This window comes from Pyxicephalus adspersus, chromosome 4 (assembly GCF_032062135.1).
Source record: "Pyxicephalus adspersus chromosome 4, UCB_Pads_2.0, whole genome shotgun sequence".
Classification (NCBI taxonomy): Eukaryota; Metazoa; Chordata; class Amphibia; order Anura; family Pyxicephalidae; genus Pyxicephalus; species Pyxicephalus adspersus.
The window spans coordinates 75,512,106-75,521,056 of record NC_092861.1 but is presented as its reverse complement, the minus strand read 5'-3'; positions in this window follow the sequence as shown (position 1 = coordinate 75,521,056).

Sequence of the window (8,951 nt, the reverse complement as noted above, 5' to 3'; positions counted from 1 at the left end):
AATGGTTTTCCCTGCTACTGTGCCTTTTCATACTGCTTTTCATATACACTATTCTTTGTAACCTTAGCATAAAAACTGAGCTTAAGTTCCTATTCTGCTTCTGATCTATTTATTAGGAAGGTGAAAATAGTCCTATTAAAGAATCAACATGTTTTTTTTTTAATTTGCCTGGTTAAATGTTGGCTTTAGTGGAACTTTAAAACAGAACTCTTTTGTTTTTCTTTTTTCTTAAATTCAACTGAAAAAAATGCCAAAAAAATATATTCTTTGAACCTGAAGAGTGTGGCATCACACAGCCTGAGATTAGTGCAGTCCTGGACTGGGCTGAATTTACATGTCACTTTCTGTGCTCTTGGTTCAGGAGTAAGTATTTTCCAATAAACATTAATGATTAACATCAATCAAACTGGCCACCGTTGTTCTCCCCCATTCCCTAGTAGGCACTATTGTTCTTCCCCACTCCAATGGACAAAGTTCTTCTCCAAACAACCCTGCTGGGCACCACTGTTATTTAGAAAACCAGAAACTGGTAAAGATAGAGGTAAAAATAATACTGTTTCTGTATACTGTGATGTCAATGTATCTAGGCAGACTTGTCAACTTACTGAAAGGTTTCATTTAACATGTGCTTGTTATTTAAGAATACCACACATCATGTTCTAGACTAAATTGCTTTAATAAGTTTGATTTTATTTAAGCCGAAAAAGAAAAAAAAAATAATTTGGTATTTAATTCGGCTCATGGAAATTGAGGCATATTTGCATACTGACAAAAGAATGAAGAAAAGAAGTCTTTCTTTATAAAACCTTCCAGAGGGTTAATGCTTTATGTATAAGTGTCAAGTAGGAAGTCCCAAGGAGGACCCACACAATTTTCGACCTAATTTAAAAAAAAAAAATATGTAGAGCTTTAAAGCATTACCTAAAAATGGCATTTAGAAAGTTGTGTATTTACAGTATATTGTTGCCATTAAAGAGGAACTAAACTCAAAAGTCCCCCAAAACAAAAAAAAAAATACACTTACCTTCAATCCCGCAGGGCTGTCGATTGGTCTGTTGGTCTCCTCCATCCGGTCCCATGTCCTCCCGGCATTTGTCTTTGAGACGGCGCTCCGGGCACCATCTTCTCCTCTTGTTCCGGATGATCATGCGTACCGGTCACTTCCTTGCCCGGGCTAAAGAATGGATCCTAGGTAAAAAAACTTGCCGATCTCACTGTGCATACCTGAGATCAGCAATTATTTCCCTTTGGACCAAAGGGCTTCTTCTGCGCATGCCTGAGATGCTTGGGCATGTGCAGAAGGAGCACCCAAGAGCCTCCCGGGATGCGTGATGTAGGTATCCCGGGAAGCTTTGCACTCCCATTCATTGTTGATCGTCTAGGCAATCGAGAATTATGGGGCGTTGCTGTACCATTTTTTTTTTTACAAAAACACACACAAACAGAATTTTTACTTTACATAAAAGGGTTGTCTACCTTTTAAAAGGGTGAAAATTCTGAGTTTAGGTACGCTTTAAACCAGCAAAACTCACAGAATACATAAATTCCTGAGTCAATTTGTGAATGCTAGCGTAAACTTTGAAAAGGATAGTGCCAAATGACTTTGGCAAAAATCATTTTAGAATTAAGTAATGAAATAAATGAATCCCCATTCTAGTTTTAAAACATGTTTTCTCAGCAATAATTATACTTTAATTTACAAAAAGCATATGTTCTTTATTGTTTAACAGTCAAAGCTTCTTACCTAGGTGCCCCTCACATCTCTAACAAGTATGCTGACAAGACTATGTTTAGGGGATTTGCAATTAACTATAATACTAGACAGCCAGAAACTTCAATGCGCATTGATCAATACTGTGGACTGTGTTTATCCACATTGCTTTACCAGTTTACGCTAGTAACAAAACCACTAGCACAGCAGTCGCCAACCTTTTTGGTCCCGCGGACCACTAAAATAACCGTTTCCTGACCGGGCATGCGCGGAAAGCCGGTTGTCAATCAAATGGGAGGAACCTCCCCCATAGTGACATCATAATACCATAACCCTGCCCACTCTGCCAGCGCAGATCTAAACCTGCAATGGAAGAGTGGGCGGGGTGTGTCATGAAACACAGCCCGCCCACTTCCCTAAGCCAGGGATTTGCACGAGGGATGTGGTTCGGTGCATCCCCCCGGCGGGGTCCTTCTCCTGACCCCAGTCGGCCAGCCCAGCACAGGCCAGAGCAGCAGAACACTGGTCTACAATCCATGAAGGTCTACAATCCATGACTACTCATTCTACTCATTCTGCTTCCTGTCTGCAGTTTGTTGTCCTTAAAAACATTCTTTTTGAGATAGGTTCAAGTATCAAATGAACAAACCAGTGCTGTACACACAGTGATGTTCGGTTCTATGTAAAGGGGAGGGGGGTGGCGAGTGAGCTACATCCCACTGTGCTCACTTCCACCTATTGGAAAGCTTAACAGTAGAGAAATGCCTTGGTCCAGCACCAGTGCTTGCCAGATGCCAATCTCCCAATCTAATGCTGCAGTCTTCACCTATAGCTAGCCCCTGTTAAGCCGCGGCAGACTAGTTGTACTGTCCCAGCACACAGTTGCCTCAAGGACTTTGTACACAAGGGATGGCGTCTGGGGAGGACTGACAGAGAACCAGGAGTGCACAAATAATGCAGTACCAAAGATTCCAGCAAGTCCATAATACTGAGCCAGAGGTCATACACAGGTAATCAGTCCACCAGGTGAGGTATCCAAAGGAAAAGACAAAGTAGGGAGTCGGGGTCAAAGTCAAAAGGTCAGTCCAGACAGCATACAGTTGCAGGGTCAGGAAATGGCAGAGTCAGCAACAGTAAATCAGACAAAAAAACACACCAGCAGCAGCTTAGACCAGTTTAGCACTACAACAGACACTGGTGATCGGGAGCAGTCAGGCTATAAAGTACCAGCAGCCAATGGCAGTGCAAGAATGGAGCTACTCTGCACATTACCTGCAGCATAACTCCAAATCACCTTCAGCTGCACACAGTCTCAGCGCAGGGAATGCCAAGAGATCATTCACAGCTAAAAGGAAACTAGAGCTCACTGCAGAGCACAGGACTGACTGCATAGGATCAGCCAGATAATTGTCTCCTAACAGGTGGTTTTAGAACAACTGTTCATCAATTTGTCAGGGAGGTTTGCTTACCATCATTAGGGAACCACTGTAAACATGCTCAGGTAACCATCATCTGGCATGAATACATAACTTTGGTTACTTACATTATGTGCTAAGTATCCCATACAGGGGTGTATGTGTAATTTTTCGTCTGAAAAATGAAATAAGCCTCAAACATGGATTTACAGCAAGGCCATGGTCATGAATACCCCCACCCAAAAAAACAAATCATTTGTTATTAATCAGGAAACCGTAATGCTACAACATTCACAGGATTATCTGGATAATATAATTCAGCTAAACTTTTGAAGCATTTGCTATTAGGAATATACTAAATCAGCAGAAGCATATTTGCATACAGTGACAGAAAAAGGCCAGAAATTTGACTAATGTAAATTGAAGAAGGAGTGGAGGTTATAAATGGACTAGAGGTTAGTGCAGATGAATTGGTTCTCATCTACCTTTATTTGCCATGAACTGCTTTAACTATCACTACGGGATATATTTCATAGCGTTACTTCCAATGACCCTTTCAAGATATTCAGACTTTTCCTCACACAGTGGAGGTCTAATTAAATACTTTTGTACAGGGAGTTTAGTTTAACAGAGCATAAAATCTTTTTACTTGCAAAAGTGCTGACATTATTAACTAAAAATGTTGTAAACCTGACCTTAAAAATTTCAACGGGGCTAGTAAGCATATACAAATATACAGTACAAGCTGACAATTAGAGAAGTACAAATTTAAAATATGAGCCACAGATGGAGATTCATTTTTGTAAGAGAATGTACTAAAATTACAACATTACAATAACATTCAAAAGCAAGGAAAACATTTGACATGACATTCCTAAAGAGAAATAGAAATTATATTTAACTTAACATAACATTTATACTATATTTTTACTAATGGAACATATGAATGCTTAAGGAAAAAAAGTACTTTTTACATATTAATAATCCAGCAATCTCTATCCGATCCTGTGATATCACAGGTTCATCCACTTCTCATTTGGCATCAGCAGTTCCAACTGCAAGAAAGATTATTACCTCTTATAGTGGGGTAATAACGAGTGACATTCAGTGCCTCAGTACTGTGAGCCAAACCTGGAATTACCCCAGGGAGGGTGTGTCCATGACATGATGGACTTACAGGAAGTGGGCTGAATAATGCTGGCCATCATTTAGTCTGGAAAAACTGCACCATCTAGTAATTTAGAGCACTTTTTGTAATTGACAATACCATATCAAAGTGTGGACTGAAAGTGCAAGGCAATTTTGTTTTCATTTGGGTTGAAAATTTGAGTTCTGCTTTACATAAAACTCTGCACAACAAATCAGAACACTCTCTTTTTGCTCACTTCCTAAAATTACACATTAGTTAGCAAAATGGGGATTTTTTTTGTAATAAAAAGATCTTAATCATTAATTATAGTCCAATCTGAATTACCAGCAGTGGCAGATGTAGCCAACAGTGGGCCCCTGTGTAGAAATGGCTTGAGGCTCCCTTCCAAACTAGCTTGGGGACCTTTTGTGGGCCCCTGTTGGCTGAAGAGGATCCAGGGCCATTATGCAGGAACACACTTTGCACCTCCCTATGTCCACACCCTGAATAACAGCAACAGCATACCGTATATTAGGTGAATTATATATCTATCTGTATCTGCTATCAGACTATAGTCTAGGCCAACCCATAAAGTCCACTTTAGTCTCATGTTTTCATTAATTTGTATAATCAGTTATCTAACCTGCTGTATGCAAGGAATTATATCTGACTTTCATTGAAAGCTTCATTAGTTATTAAATAAGGAACATAATAAAATTTTTAACTAAAAAAAATTGAATACACCAACTATAAATGGAGGCTAGATTCTATTTTTAAAAACAAATTTAAAATTTGTTTCATTTGAACTTAGAGATATTATGAAATAATTACCTAGCAAAACTGTGCCTGTTCCTGAATGGGTAAGGTTGGGGATATAACAAAGTGTCTGAGATGGCAATATGTGCTAGAAACTAATGTGGGTTGAATGACAGCAGGCTGGTTGTTCAGGAAAGGAGCGCACAGGGTATGGAAGTGGTTTGTACAGCATTGTGCTTTTGTTTTTATTTATATTTTTTTACACTCGTAAAAGTCCATTTATACCTGGTAATATAAATCATTACTTATGAAACAAATTGTAGAATAATAACATTATGGCACTTTCTAAAATATACCATGTGAGGCTAAGCTTGATGCAATACACCCATTTAGTGTTCTGTTCCTTAGTTTAGCAGTCAGGTCTGTTTAATCAAACATGATGCTCTATAAGGTTTATAAGTATAAAGCAATAGAATGTGCTTATTTAGTAATTTTTTTTAATGAGATACTTTGATTTACAAATGTGTTTTACCTCAATCATTTCTATAAATGGTAAAAAAAAAAAAGAGAGCTGTTAAGAAAGAGAGCCAGGCACAACTCCTGTTAAATCTTTGCTGGGCTTTCCCCCATCCACAATATGGCCTAAAATTTATTGATGAATGTAGATTACACTGCATTGTCTTTTTTTAAGGACTTTATTGGGATGCTTTAGAAAGCATCAGGATTTATATAGGTAACCTATCTGTCAGGATCCAGATCCAAACCTAGGGCTGCTCCTGTGTCTGGCAGGTGCGCTACCCACTAAGCTACCTAAAGTGCTGGATAATTCCCTGCCTGATTTCACAGTCAACCTTTCCTGATACCGGGTGCTCCCACTGACTTCCTATTTAACCCCCCTAGCAGTATTCCCGAGTGTGACTTGGGGTGGATTTTACCTGCAAATAGCGATAATCCCAAGTCACACTGAGGGTAGCTTTTAACTAACAAAAACCAACTTACCTTGCTCCGTTGTCATCCTCCATCTTCCTGCTGGTCCCCGCAGGTCCTGGGGACACGTCCTTCCTCCTCAAACTCCAACCGGCGAATGCAGCAACAAACTTAGGATTTCCCGGTGACATCTTTGCCGGCAGGTGGATCAGCGGGAAATTCAAATCATTTTGTATTGGATTCAACACAAATTAACTGTGTTGAGTCTAATATAAAGAAATATTCATATAATATATATATATATATATATATATATATATATATATATATATATATAAATCATTAATGCTACTGTACACTTACATTACATGTTTAAAAAAAAAATTTTTTCCAGATTTTTGTGTTTTGTTATTTAAAGTTTTTTATTAAATTTATTAAATATCGGTGAGTTATGCCTAAGAATTATAGCCTACAATGAAAAATACATTTCCGTGCAAAAAATTGAACTGTTTTTGCATGGAAATTTGCCCTGAATTAGACCGCTAGGGATGTTAAACCCAGCCTTGGATTTTCTTTGTGCCAGATTATTGTGCTCCTCCTACTGCTACTGCATTACCTTTGGCTACAGAATCTCTGGCTACTCTTTATTGCTCGCTGCCTTTAACTGATCTGCCTGGATACTGACTTGGCTCTCTCCCTGACCATGCTCCTGTCTCTCTACTACATATTTACACCTACCTGTGTACTGAACCCAGCATGTTATCATTGCAGACTCGCTTGTTGCTACAGCTATTGGCCTCTGAACCTGTTCCCAGATCACTAACAATGGAAGTGCTTTTTATTACTCATCAGTATTTTCAAACTAGGGAAGGCACCCAAATGATTAGTAAAGCACTTATTGGCATTCAAACAATGCGTTTCTAGTTAGTACTGGAACCCCTGCTGCTTCTTCCTGTGACCCTAAGTGCCTTCTCTGACCCTAAGTGTCTTATCCGTCCCTAAGTACCTTCTGTCATCCCAGTGACACTGTGTTTTTCACATTAATTTCTTTCTGCTTCCCCAGTTACTGATTTCTGCCTGTTGCTGACTACATCTACTGGTAGCTCCTTAGACGCTGAGCCTCGGTCACATCTTACTGAAGCTATAGTACAAAGCACCTATAGTGAGGAAGCACCCCCTTACAACTGATTATTATCCTGGTACAAGACAGGTCCTGGTACCACAAATTCTGATCAAGTGCCACTTTAAACATTCTTTTTCACTGCAAGGATCCCTCAAAATGTAATCTTGCTTCCATTGTCCATAGAGCAATGTATTTAAGATATGGTGTCTGCTATCCCATGCCCACAGTTTTGTTACTTTGTGTTGTCAGTTTGATTCTAATGTTTAGCTTAGTTTCGACACATTTCTGATTTGTATTTTCTTCTTATGATTAAATACATATTTAGCTTTGAACTGCAGAAAGGCAAAAATTAAAGGGGGTGGGGCTGTTTATTAACATAAAGTAGTATATATGTTGAAAAGTCTGCTTTAAGTATACATTATAGATTTGTGAAGTTACTAAAAGTTTTTTTATAGGGGGAAATTATGATGTTTTTTTTATTAGAAGTAAAGAGCATATATACATCAGAAGAAAACAAACAGTAGCGATTAGGCCAAAATTAAATAATCAAAATATAGAAAACAGCACCATTTATTGCAGATACACAAGAACATTTTTTAAGGGCAACCAAAAAGAAGAACAAAGGGTATTATCCCTAACAGTTTAATAAAGGTAAACTTATAACACATGCAATCCACCTGCTACATCTTAGAAGGGGATAAACAAATGTGACCTGTTGCTAACTAAAGGCCCATCAAGTTGTTTGGTCAATACTAGGGCCTCAGCAAAAAATAGAAACATTGAACATTACCAAAAGAGAAAGGAGGAAAGTGGAAAGAAAACACGACATTTAAGAACAGAATTCCAAGGTATTAAAGGTAGAAGAAATCTTTCAGGAATAGCCTAGGCCTGAGGGAAAATGGGAAGGAACTGATCAGACAATTCCTAGTTTAAAGCCAAAGAGGTCCAGAGCATTTGGAACCACTAATACTATAATCCAAGAAAAAATTATAAAACCAAAGATATGTGAATTGTTAACTATAGTTCTCATTTTCTTTATTGGATAAAAACCAAGCCATTTTATGTTTCACCTGGGCTATGACTGGGCAGACCACTAGGCTTTTGCAAGATCCATCTCGGCTGCTGCAATGGAATGGAAATTGTGTCTTAGTGAATTATAGTGTTCTTTGGTTAGTTTTATTTAATGTTTAATAATAAGTTTCTATACTGACTCAGGAAGAACCAGGCTATGGGAAAACACAATCAGAAATACTGAGGGTTTACAGGGAGAAAAAGGATTGTGCTTACAATGTCACTCTTGGGGAGACAGGGCCACTAGGGTGCAGTACGTCTTGCACAAAAGTGGTGTTATCCTTAAGAAGGGCCATGGAGACTAAGCAGTAACCAGGTCCTCTCTAGAGCCTTTATTGCTTCGGATTTAGGGCTGCTGGTTACCGCCAGGTTGAGGTTCTGGCACACCAGGGTGGGCAGAAAGGTACATGGTACCAAATCACAAGGCAGAAGAATTGTCAAGGAAAGTCAGGGTCGAGTTGGGAAGCAAGCAAGAGAGGTCGTGTCACAAGCCAGGGGTCAAATACCAAGAATCCAGGAAATAGACACCAGTGACACAGGGCAGACACAGGGAACACATGAGACACTGGAAGTGACAGGAGGCACAGGTAACACAGAAATATCCACAGACTGAGAGGAACACTGGAACACAAGAGAACTGCCTTGGAAACAACAGACTGGGCAACAAGTGGTTTACACAGGAGCTGGACAGGGGAAACACTGAAGTAACCAACAGGTGTACAGGAAGTGCTCAACAGAGCTAGGCACTAGTGGAGACAAGTTGCACGAACGATGAGTGTTGTGTCTGAGCTAGCTAAATAGCCAGGCATGATTAAGAGT